At 42.0% G+C, this 13,485-nt stretch overlaps 1 protein-coding gene across 1 annotated transcript in view; it reads left to right on the forward strand.

The window, feature by feature from the left end:
• rb1 (retinoblastoma 1) overlaps positions 1 to 13,485 on the forward strand; it is a 165,656-nt gene that overhangs the window by 107,228 nt on the left and 44,943 nt on the right. The window lies entirely within an intron of this gene.

Raw genomic sequence — 13,485 nt, forward strand, 5'->3', positions numbered from 1 at the left:
GACAAAGAATAGGCTGAACCCGTTTTATTTGCTGAGCATACCAAATACCTCCCATGCTCGTAAAGATTTAACAATACGGGATTTCTGATCGGTTAACTACTTAAATGCTGAAAAAATCTACAGTCGATGACCAATCTTTGAAGAACCTTGTTCAGACTGGAACCTGACTCAACAGCGATCTTTTACCTTTGAATCTTGGAGTATTTACGAAATGCATGCCTACTCTTAAAATCCCACCATTCGCCTTATAATTCGCACTTCTTCGTAATGAAATTGCATTCCGGTAATATTTTGGACTTTAACCAATTGCATCTCATTGGGTTAACATATATAACATATAACATATAACAACTACAGCATGGAAACAGGCCTGTCCGGCCCTACCAGTCCACGCCGACCATTCTCCCTGACCTAGTCTCATCTACCTGCACTCAGACCATAACCCTCCAATCCCCTCCTATCCATATACCTATCCAATTTACTCTTAAATAATAAAATCGAGCCAGCCTCCACCACTTCCACCGGAAGCCCATTCCATACAGCCACAACCCTCTGAGTAAAGAAGTTCCCCCTCATGTTACCCCTAAACCTTTGTCCCTCAATTCTGAAGCTATGTCCCCTTGTTGGAATCTTCCCCACTCTCAAAGGGAAAAGCCTACCCACGTCAACTCTGTCCGTCCCTCTCAAAATTTTAAAAACCTCTATCAAGTCCCCCCTCAACCTTCTACGCTCCAAAGAATAAAGACCCAACCTGTTCAACCTCTCTCTGTAGCCTAAGTGCTGAAACCCAGGCAACATTCTAGTAAATCTCCTCTGTACCCTCTCCATTTTGTCGACATCCTTCCTATAATTTGGCGACCAGAACTGCACACCATACTCCAGATTTGGCCTCACCAATGCCCTGTACAATTTCAACATTACATCCCAACTTCTATACTCGATGCTCTGATTTATAAAGGCAAGCATACCAAACGCCTTCTTCACCACCCTATCCACATGAGATTCCACCTTCAGGGAACAATGCACAGTTATTCCCAGATCCCTCTGTTCCACTGCATTCCTCAATTCCCTACCATTTACCCTGTATGTCCTATTTTGATTTGTCCTACCAAAATGCAGCACCTCACACTTATCAGCATTAAACTCCATCTGCCATCTTTCAGCCCACCCTTCCAAAAGGCCCAAGTCTCTCTGTAGACTTTGAAAATCTACCTCACTATCAACTACTCCACCTATCTTAGTATCATCTGCATATTTACTAATCCAATTTGCCACACCATCATCCAGATCATTAATGTAAATGACGAACAACAGTGGACCCAACACAGATCCTTGGGGCACTCCACTAGACACTGGCCTCCAACTTGACATACAATTGTCAACCGTTACCGTTATGAAGGGCATTTGACGGCACTGGGCCCTGTACTTGGCTGTAATTTAGAAGAATGAGGATGGGGGGGGGGGCTCATTGAAACGTGCCGAATAGTGAAAGGCTTGGATAGAGTGGATGTGGAGAGAATGTTTCCACTAGTGGGAGAGTCTCGGACTAGAGATCAGTGCCTCAGAATTAAGGGATGTTCATTTAGGAAGGAGAGTGGTGAATCTGTGGAATTATTTGCTACAGAAGGCTGTGGAGTATAGGGTTGCCAACTTCCTCCCTCCCAAATACAGAACAAGGTGACGTCACCGCCCCACGTAACCTCACCCAGCCAGCGGGCACGTGCTCCCGCTCCAACAATGGCGGCCGCCCGGGCTGGGAAGCGGGTTGCGATGCATCGCCCGTTAGACGGCGCCCGGGCCTCCATTATCCAGAGATAGACATAAAATGCTGGAGTAACTCAGCGGGTCAGGCATCATCTCGGGAGAGAAGGAATGGGTGACGTTTTGGGTCGAGACCCTTCCCCAGTCTGAAAAAGGGTCAAGACCCAAAACGTCACCCATCTTCTGCTGGACCTCCATGAGGAGGGCGGCAAGGACTTCGCCATGGACGACGAGGGCGACGAAAGTATCCACAAACAGAAGAAGGCGAAGAAGAGGAAGACTTCGGGTTGTGTCCAAAGACCCAGATAAGAGCCTATTTTTTCGATTTTTCTTTAGACATGTCTCAGCAATTTGACCATTTCAATCCTGAGCGAGAAAGGTGGTCGTCGTATTTAATTCGCGCTGAGTTTTATTTTGAAAGTATGGGAATTACAACTGACCTGAGGAAGAAGCCTCTCTTGTGTTCATCAATGTCTCCAGAAACTTTTGCACTACAAAATTTACTTACAGAAGAAGTAACTGAAGTTTCATAGGCTGAAATCACAACGGCTTTGCAGCTGCATTACGAAGAAAGTCGAAATTTCCTCGCAGCTCGTCTCAATTTCTACCGGACGGTGCAACAGGAAGGGTAATCTATCACCAAATTTCTTGCCGAACTTCGCACCAAGGCAAAGGCATGTAATTTTAAAGTTCAATGCTGCGAAAAGTGCCAATACAATGCGTTGGCTGCAGGCACGTATTCATCCAACAGGCGATTCTCAAGGAATCAGACGCCTCATTGAAGAATGCGCTGCAGTGTGCTAAGATGGCCGAGCTGCTAAGTAAAGAACTGCACAAAATGGCCGGCGATACAGCATCAAAGCTCCCTCAGGAGGTGCATACAGTTTGTCAGACTCGTCCGCAACGCCAGAAACCACTTGATCGACCCAGAGCAAATCCGGAGAAGAAGGGACAGTTTCAGAAGAGTCGTTCCCCTGTGGGGGGAGGATCGAAACCCTGCTACCGGTGCGGCTCGACTGCTCATCATCACCGTGAGTGCCCTTATATCGAGTCTGTTTGTTACGCCTGTAACTGAAAAGGTCATCTCCAGGCAGTGTGTCAATCCGTAGGAAAGCGGAGAAAGGGCAAGAAAGCGCAAAACACAGTTGACCAAAATGCGGAGACCATTTCTATTGAAGTGCTCGGTGTGTCCACGATCACCGACAAGCCGAGGATTTCACTGCGGGTCTCGAACGTCGAGCTACAGTTCCAGATGGACACTGGTGCGGCTGTGTCGCTAGTGGGTCAGGACATCTGGTAGAGGATCGGATAGCCGAAACTGAAACCGGCCAACGTCCGCTTTTTCGGATACGGACGACAGGCCATTCCCAAGAAAGGCAAATGCACTGTCGCCGTTTCCTGTAATGGTATGACACAGATGTTGCCACTGATTGTCGTTGGCAAAGAAGGTACATCCCTGTGCTCCATCAACTGGATCCGTGCTTTCAAGCTTGACATGAACGCCTTGATCTACGATGGATCAACTATGTAATTGTCATCTACCACGAACTGCAACATGGTCAGCAAGTGCGAGAACAACTTGCAGAAGGTTCTTGACCAGTTTCCGGCCGTTTTCACACCTGGACTCGGGCACTGCACAAAGATGAAGGCACGGCTCATACTCAAAGACGATGCCGTCCCTAAGTTCTTCAAACCAAGACCAGTTCCATTCAGTCGGATGGACGCTGTTGACAAGGAACTCTGCCGTCTTGAAGAAATGGGAATTATCACCCATGTGGACCATTCAGAATGGGCCACACCCATAGTTGTCTTGCTGCCAGCATTGAGTTAATGTAATAAAGACTTCTGTTGTACCTTGAAGACTCGTAAAGTTTCATACAGGCATGGAACAAGAACACTAAAAATGCGGGACAATTGGCAACCCTACTGTGAAGGCTGTCAATTGATATTTTTACGGCATATATAGATAGATTCTTGATTAATATGGGCGTCAGGGGTTATGGGGAGAAGGCAGGAGAATGGGGTTAGGAGGGAGATATAGATCAGCCATGATTGAATGGCGGAGTAGACTTGATGGGCCAAATAGCTGAATTCTGCTCCTATCACATGACTTTATGACCCCAAATCCACGTACATTGAATCAAAGGCATTACCATCATCAACTCTCCTTATTGCTTAAAAAATCGTTAATCAAACACGACCACTCCTTAATGAATCCATGCCAAATATTCTTGGTTTAATTCTATTGGAAGGTTTATCATTCCAATAGATTTATTGAACACAATGATTTTATGTATTGGTGGAATTTCCAACTCATCTCTATCATTTGTCTTAGTCTCTGGATCATAATTCAATAATAGAACCAACTGACTGCTGTAATATCTAAATAAAGGGGAAAAAGTGGCACTCATGTGTAGGAAGGAACTGCAGATAGAAACATAGAAACATAGCAAAGTAGGTGCAGGAGTAGGCCATTCGGCCCATCGAGCCAGCTGATCATCTAAAATTAGTACCCCGTTCCTGCTTTTTCACCATATCCCTTGATTCCTTAAGCCCTAAGATGATGATTTAAACCGAGGATAGACACAAAATGCTGGAGTAACGCAGCGGGACAGGCAGCATCTCTGGAGAGAAGGAATGGGTGATGTTTCGGGTCGAGACACTTCTTCAGAGGTCTCAACCCGAAACCAGAAGTCTCAACCTATTCCTTCTCTCCAGAGATGCTGCCTGTCCCGCTGAGTTGCTCCAGCATTTTGTGGCACTCAACTCATGTAAGGTTAACTTATGAAAAATGAAAAGCCAGACTGAGAGCTAACTGCACTTTTGTGATATTTTTAACATTCAAGGGTTGATGTAATTAAAGTGATGAGTAATGTAGTTGATTTGGTAGAAAAGGACCATAACAGGCTAAATTCATAATGGGCTAGCACAGGAAAATGGAATTGGAATCTTGAACCTTCTTACTCGTGTAACTATAGAGGCTTGGTCAGTTTAAAAACCAAAATTGATTTTTTTTATTAGGCCCAAAAAAAAAGATTTTAAATCCAAGATCTAATTGAATGGTGAAGAAAAAAAAAATCACCTCGAGTACAGTTCCTTCCCAGTCCTATTTTTGAGTTAGAATTAACAGAGAAATACACCGATCAGCCAAAACATTATGTCCACTGACGGGTGAAGTGAATAACATTGGTTATCTTGTTACAATGGCACCTGTCAAGGGGTGGGATATTTTCGGCAGCAAGTGAACAGTCAGTTTTTGAAGTTGACGTGTTGGATGCAGGAGAAATGGGCAGGAGTAAAGACCTGAGCAACTTTGACAAGGGCCAAATTGTTACGGCCAGACAACTGGGGCAGAGCATCTCTGAAACAGCAAGGCTTGTGGGGTGCTCCTGGTCAGCAGTGGTGAGTACCTACCGACAGTGGTCTGAGGAGGGACAAACCACAAACCGGCGACAGGGTGTTGGGTGCCCAAGGCTCATCGATGCGCGAGGGCAACGAAGGCTATCCCGTCTGGTCCGAATCAACAAGCCACAGAAAATTGGAATGGTGGTCACGGGAGGAATGTGTCACAATACACAGTGCATCGCACCCTATTGCGTAAGGGGCTGCACACGGAGGACCAACAGCATATTAGGCAGGTGGTCATGATGTTTTGGCTCATCAGGTCATAATTCTTTAGGCCGATCGGTGTAGATTGCTTTGTTGACATCCTTTGCTTCTTTGCCTCAACCATTATTCAAAATTAGCACACCATGAAATTAGTGGCATATGCAAAGGGAAAAAAAGAAGAATTACTTTAAAAAAAATTGATTATTGTCTTTGATGGATTTTAGAAGCCAATCACTATCCAGGAGTGGTTATTCTCAAGAGAACTATTATTTTTCTTAGATTATCTGGTCGTTTCCTGAACTGGACTCTGATTATCTCATACATTTCCATGGAGTGTTAAAAATGTTTGAATAACTTCACAGCAGAATTCTTATCTGTGATTAGGAATTTGTCACATGTTCAGATGGATGTTCAGAGGGAAGGAAATAAAATTATTGTAAATGCAGAAGTTAAGACACCTGCATCCAAGGTAGACCACATTTTCTTCACAGTTTAAAATTTTAAATGGCGTGCACTGTAAACTAATGTTTCATTTCCCTATGCTGTAATCCACTTGAAATATGTTTGCGATTCACTTTGGGTCATGACACAAAACTGCAGTCTTGGAGTTTCCATTTCTTTTATTTCAAAATACATGTTTTTATGACATATAATATTAGATGTTTTAGATCAATAAGGGATGATTGAATAGATATTTCAAAGATGTTAAGGTGAACTGATAGTGGGTAAATGGAGAGAGAATATGTTTGCTGCTTGGGGAATCCTATCCCCAAGAATAACAAGAATAACAATTATTCTTAATTGTTAATTGTACCTTTGTGTTGTCATTTGTGAGCGGAGCACCAAGGCACATTCCTTGTATATGCATACTTGGCCAATAAACTTATTCATTCATTCATTTATTCATTCATTCATTCATTCATTCATTCAAAAGGATACATTTAAAAATATTCAGGAGCAAAGTTAGAAAATGCTTCAATGTGCAGAGGGTGATAGGAATTTGGAACATTTCTGTGGACAGTAATTGTTGATTAATTGATGTCAGTTAATTTTAAATTTGAAATGTATGGATTTATGTTAACCAGTGGTGTTGAGGGATATTGTACAAAGGCTAGTGTGTAGCTTTGGACATGTCTAATTAATGACCTCACTGAGTGGCAGATCACATTTAAGGAATTAAATGTACTATCTGTTCCTAATAGTTGGACAATAAGAAGCTGAAACAGTGCAAACATGAAAGTAATAAAAAAGACTAAGGGCTCTGTATCTTACTGCACGTATCATTCAAAGCAAAACTGATTAACTCCTTTTTAATAGAGATAAGCATGATATGGTAGTCATTGCAAACACATGGCTGCTGGATGATTTAAGTTTGTTCCAGAATATTAAAAATTCATGACATTTTAAAAGGACATTGAGCCACGAAGAGTTGAAGAAATTAAAGATGATCTTCAAAAAATACAGAGGGATGACCTAAGTAGTCTACATGAGGAGCTTAGAATAGCTATGCATCTGGTATGGAGCAATGAGATAGGATTGATTAAACTCATTGTGAAGAGACCTCTGGGCAGCAGCATTCCACTATAAATTGAATATTACCTTAATTTTGAGTGTGTGAAACATGGCTCCAAGACTAGTATTTTTAATTTAAATAAGAGCAGCCATGAGACCATGAAAGGAGAACTAGCTACAGTTACATAGCAATTGAGACTAACGGGACTACCAATTATAATATAGTGGTTGATATTTAAAATACTTTTTCTGAATAGATAGTCTACCCCACGACTGAAGGGGGAGGAGTTGCACAGTTTGCTAGCTATAGGGAAGAAGGATCTCCTGTGGTGTTCTGTACTACATCTTGGTGGAACCAGTCTGTTCCTGAAAGTTGACTAGTGTGTCTTGGAGGGGGTGGGCTGTATTGTCCAAGATGCTCTGCAGTTTGAGGAGCGTCCTCCCCTCCAAGGCCACATCCCATGAATCCAACTCCGCCCCCAGGATGAAGCCAGCCTTCGTGATAAATTTGTTAATCCTGTTGGCGGCTGCGGCCTTCGCCCTGCTGCCCCAGCACGACAGCGAAGAAGATGGCACTGGCTTCTACCAATTGGTAGAACATCTGCAGCATCTTACTGCAGACGTTGAAGGAGTGGAGCCTTCTCAAAACGTACAGCCGGCTCTGTCCCTTCTTGTACAGGGCCTCAATGTTCCTGGACCAGTCCAATTTACTGTCCACGTACACTCCAAGGTATTTGTACTCCCTGGTAAACTGCACATCCACACCATTGATGGAGACAGGGGACAGGGGTGTTCCTCTCCTCCTAAGGTCTACCACTAACTCCTTAGTTTTGTCGATGTTGAGCTGCAGGTGATTTATCCTGCACCACTCAACAAAGTCGTTGACTACACCTCTGTATTCAGCTTCCCTCCCATTACTGATGCAGTCCACAATTGCAGAGTCATCTGAAAACTTCTGCAGGTGGCAGGAGTCCAAGTTATATCTGAAGTCCGAGGTATAGATATAGAACAGGAAGGGAAAGAGGACCGTCTCCTCTGGTGCCCTTATGTTGCCTACTATCATGTCCGAGACCCACTTCTGTACCTTGACATGTTGTGGTTGTCCAGTCGGGTAGTTGGTGATCCAGGACACCAATGGAGCATCCACCCGCATCTTCGTCAATTTGCTCCCTAGCAGTACAGGCCGGATGATGTTAAAAGCACTGGAGTAGTAAAAAAACATGACTCTCACGGTGTTTCCTGGGTTATCCAAGTGAGCATAGGAACAATGGAGCAGGTGGATGATGGTGTCCTCAACCCCCATCTTTGTTTGGTAAGCGAACTGCAGGGAGTCCAGGTGGGGTTTAATTAGGGGTAGCAGGTGTGTGAGCACCAGCCTCTCCAGGGACCATGATGTGTGAAGTCGGCGCCACCAGTCTGTATTCATTGGAGGAGCTGGAACTCGTCCTCTTTGTTTTATGTTGGGGGGGGGGAGTTGGGGAAAACTTTTTCTAATCTCATACCTCAATGGAGATGCGATTTTTTTCAATATCGTATCTCCGTCCGCAGGAACTTCAATCGCCCCGACGCGGGAGCTTTGATCGCCCTGACGCGGATGCTTCGACCGCCGGCTGCGGGAGCTTTGATCGCCCTGACTTTGGGTGGTTAGACTGCCTCGACCGCTGGAGAATTAAAGAGGAAGAAGCTTGGAATTTATTGCCTTCCATCACAAAGGAATGTGGGGAATCTGCTGTGGTGGATTTTATGTTATCTTTTATGTAGTTGTGGGTCTTGGTGCTTTTTACTCGTATGGCTATATTGTAATTCAACTTTCACTGACCTGCTTAACTGGTACATGTGACAATAAACTGACCTTGAAACCGGAACACTGGAGAAATCCTATGCGGTCACAAGGAGAACATGCAAACTCCACACAGAGAGCACCAGAGGTCAGGATCAAGGTCAGTCTCTGGCGCTGTGAGACAGCAGCTCTACCAGCTGCACCATTGTGCCACCCATAATTGAGACTGAAAAGCAGGGTATTTTATATTATATACCAAACAGGTATTTTGTATCAATCATTCCTACAGAGGATATGTAAAGACCCTGTACCAGTTCGGCGATTGTTTAGGCAACTAGGCTGTCGCGGGCACGGTCGTGAGTAGTCTCCAAAGAGTCGTGGCATTTTTCTGGTCGCTGGATTTTGTGAAGGCTTGAAATTTTTCGGTGACTGTTGGTTTGACGCCAATGAGCGTAGCTTGACATCTCCTGACGTGGGCGCTGTCGTAGGTTTTCGCCAGGTTGTCGCTTGGTGAAGCAGGTTGTCGCCAGGTGATTAAGGTTGTCGCCGGCGCTGACTTCGGCGAATTCCAAATGTGGACTTGATCTGATCATCCATCAGTGTAATGTGTCCATAAATGATGTTAGGTTTTGTATATTTTTGCACTTGTATACTGTTTAAAGTTTGAATTTTAAAGTTTGAAGTTTATTGAAATTTATTGAAGTTTATTACAATATTTTTGTATGTACTGTTGTATGTTCTTATCAACCTTTAAAAAAAATGTGTTTGTATATCAATAAAGGAAATTCTTGACATTTTGACGGAAAATTGACATATGGAGTTATTGTATTTCAGAGTAGTTTCTCATGGCATCACTTTCAAATAGTCATGATGCAGAATGATTGGAAACCATACCGTACACCCCTTTTATAGGGAAAGTGGGTGAAACGTGAATTGTCTTCAGTTGTCTTCAGTCTTCAAGTTCATAGCTTGTCATAGTTGACTTCGGTTGTCGTAGGTTGTCGCCCCTGTGGTTGTAGGTTGTCGTAGGTGCGGTCATTGGTGGTCTACTTGCGATGTTGGGTCGCCAGTTTTCAGTAGCTTGCCGTAGCTTGACGTCGACGAGGTGGTAGGTTGTAGCTTATCGTAGACATTGTCGTGGGGTGGGTCCAATCACCGTTTTTTTGACGACCTGCTACGACTATAACAGTTGCTGGCAGTTGCCTTAAAAAAGGCCTAACTGGGACAGGGCCTTAACATCGCAGAAATAGTTGTTAATTGGGAATTGACAATGAAGTAGGAACTCGGGGAAAACTGTAGTCTCCATGGCACTGACAACAAACTATTAAAGCTGCGAGATGATAACACCCTGGCTACCGATGGATGTTGTCTTAGGGCATTAGAAGAAGTAGCTAGTGAGATAGTTGATGTGTTAGTTTGAAATTTTCAAATATCCCGAGATTCACTTAAGATTGTAAAATAACATTTATTCCAAATGGAACAAAGATGGCAAACAGGAAATTATAGGAAAGCGCACTCAATATCTGTTGTACATTAAATGTTAGGAGTTATTTTTGATGACATTTTTGCTGGCACTTGGGGAAAAATAGGATAATCAAGCAAAGTCAACATTGTTGTGAAAGGGAAGTCATGTTTAAAGTAATGTGTTGTAGATAAAGCGGAACTGGTGGATGTGCTGTATATAAGCTGCCAGCAAGCATTTGATAAGGTGCTGCATCAAATGTTACTGTAGAAAATAAAAAGTTCATGGTTTAAGAGCAAAGATGGCATGGAAAGAAGATTGGCTAACTGGAAGCATAGAGTAAGTTTTCAAGTGATGAGGATAGTTTAGTGAGTGGGCAGAGATCAGAAAAATTAAATGTAATGTGAGAAATACAAAATGTTAATTGTGATAGGAAGGAAATTAAAAAAGCATATCTAAATGATAAGAAATGCAAAGAAATTAGATGTAGAAAGATTTGAGTCCATGATTTGCAAAATTCTATTTTGCAGGTATTGCCAATAATTATACAAAAACTTTTTATTGTTAGGAGAAATAAAAACAGGAGAATTGTGCTTTAATAATGTAGGTCATTGGTGAAACCACATCCAGAGTACAGGAACAGTATTAGTTTTATTTAAGAAATGATGCAAGTACACGGGAAGCAGTTCAAAAAGGATTTACAAGAATAATACTTGGAATAGGTGGCCTGTCTTATGAGGAAAAGTTGAACATGCTTGTATCTTCATCAAATACCAAAAGATCTGGACAGAATGGATGTGGAGAGGATGTTTCAACTGGTGCGAAAACTTGGAACTTGGAAACACTCTTTAAAAAATAGGACATGGATAAGGCCATTATTTTCTCTTTGGAGATCATGAGTCACAAAGAGTGGGTGAAAGCAGAGATTTTGAAGCATTTTTTTCCGGCAGCAGTAGATAGACATGATAAAGAGGCCAAGTTACTCCAAGTAATTGGGCTGCCAAAAGTGAAGTTAGAATCTAATCTCTCATTCTCTTGTTAAATGGTCAGGAAGATTGGAGGTTAAGTTGCTAGCCCTCATAATCAATAAAATGTCCCATGGTGTTTCTTGCAGCATGATTAGACAAGAAATTAATGCCTTGTGAAGAGGTACATTTATAGAACATAGGTATTTAAAGAGCTCAATGAGCTGAAATTAGGTTACGAGTGGTGGTAAAAGGAAAACGGCAAGAAAATATAAATGGAAGAGATTTTCAAATTCTATTCATTTTTTAGGATCTTGACATTGATGGAAGGTCATATTTATCTAGCCTAATTGTGCTAGAGAAGGTGGTGGTGAGCTGCTGCCTTAAACTGCTGCCATCCTTCTGTTGAAGGTAGAGCATCAACCAGGCACAAGCTCCCAAATTGCATAGATGGGTTTTGCAGTTCCAGTAAATTGCCGGAGTTAAAATGCTGTTCAAACCATGCCCTTTCAGTAGTTGGTCTTGTCAGCTGCTTTGTTTTCTCTTTTGCTTGTTTACTGAAATATTGCATTTACCTCATCTACATTTTAACAAGTTTTGTTTCATTCTAAATTCATTTTTAAACATCTTCCTCGGTTCAGCTTTACTTATTAGTAAATTTGTTCAATTTATGGTGGTCAGTCTCTTTCTCTTCACATGGAAATCACCCTTGCCCAAAACTAGAATCTTAACAACTGTTTCTCATATGCCATATAAAAATGAATCATTATGATCACTATTAGATAAATTACATTAGACTGCTAACTAAATCTGCCTGGTAACACTGTATTGAATCTAATATGCTCTGTTCTTTTCTTGGTCTCAGGACACTGTCACAGAAAGTTAACACATTCCAGAAATTCATTACTTTTCAGACATGAGCTCGCCTGGTTTGGGCTGTTTAACAACATTTCTTATCTCCAATATGTTTAGAACTGTAACATAATCAGTCTGACATGTAGTACAAGACATCCAAATTCCCAGCAATATATCACATATCCTTTGGCCTCTTTACAGGATTGTGGACTGCAAATATTAATTAGCATAAACATATCAAAAGCAATGCACAAATCTATAATGTAAATTTCAACATGGCATTAATTCTGAGAGGCAGAGTACATTGGAAACATTTGTGAAACTGTTATAAGATTATACATTTAATAAGCCTCTACTCTACTACTGAGTTTCATTGGTATTTCATTTCTGCTGTCATCTACAATATCTTCTGGTGAAGTCAGCCTGAAGAATAATTTTGTTTAAATAATAGTTTTGTTTACTAGAATCCGTTTAAATGGATAGGATTTAATTTAGTAACCAAACAAATAATTTTGTCTTGTTTACAATATTGCCAAAAGAGTGAGGATGGCCAGTTTAGTATAAGTGCAAGAGTTTTTCACCAAATGCTGATCATCTGCACTGAAATTAACAAGATGTGAAAGAAGATTTTTCTAAATTTTATTTCAGCATGAAAGACAAGTTCAGACTAGCTCTCTTTGAATACCTCCATTGGCTGGTTCTGCAACCTTTAGGATAACAGTGCTATCTGTATGAACAAAGCTCAAGTCAGATATTGGCTCTGCCTGAGCTCTGCTTATTACATGGATCATGTGCTATAAACAGAAGACTAGCAGAGCAGCAATGGTCTCCAGTTTTTACTATTTTTGTTGTCATAACCTATTGTCTATCTGAAACCATAACTAGATGACTTGGTAGTTTGGATTCAGAACTGCTTACCCATAGAAGACAGAGGGTAGTGGTGGAAGGATGTTATTCTGGCTGGAGATCTGTAAACAATGGTGTTCTGCAGGGATCGATGTTGTTACCTCTGTCGTTTGACAAAATGTTGGCGGAATTGCAGGAAGCGACAATTCTGTCGAAGGATATAGTGGGATATAGATAAGTTACAGAAATTGCAGATGGAATTTAACCTGTGCGGTCCTGACCTCCCATCTACCTCATTGGAGACCATTGAACTATCATTAATCGGACTTTATCTTGCACTAGATGTTGTACCTTTATCTGTGCACTGTGGATGGCTTGATTATAATCATGTATAGACTTTTCTTTGACTTCATAGTACACAAATGCTTTTCACTGTACATCGGTATTCGTAACAATAATAAACAATACTAAAAACGAAACTAAACCAAACCCGAACAATTGTTAGATGTTGTACATTGCACTTAAAGGGAAGGTACACAGTTAACAGGCAATCACAAAATGCTGGAGTAACTCAGCGGGTCAGGCAGCATCTTAGGAGAGAAGGAATGGGTGACGTTTCGGATCGAGACCCTTCTTCAGACTGAAAAAGGGTCTTGACCCGAAACGTCACTCTCCTTCTCTCCTGAGATGCTGCC

The sequence above is a fragment of the Rhinoraja longicauda genome, chromosome 12 (assembly GCF_053455715.1).
Source record: "Rhinoraja longicauda isolate Sanriku21f chromosome 12, sRhiLon1.1, whole genome shotgun sequence".
In the NCBI taxonomy this organism is placed as follows: Eukaryota; Metazoa; Chordata; class Chondrichthyes; order Rajiformes; family Arhynchobatidae; genus Rhinoraja; species Rhinoraja longicauda.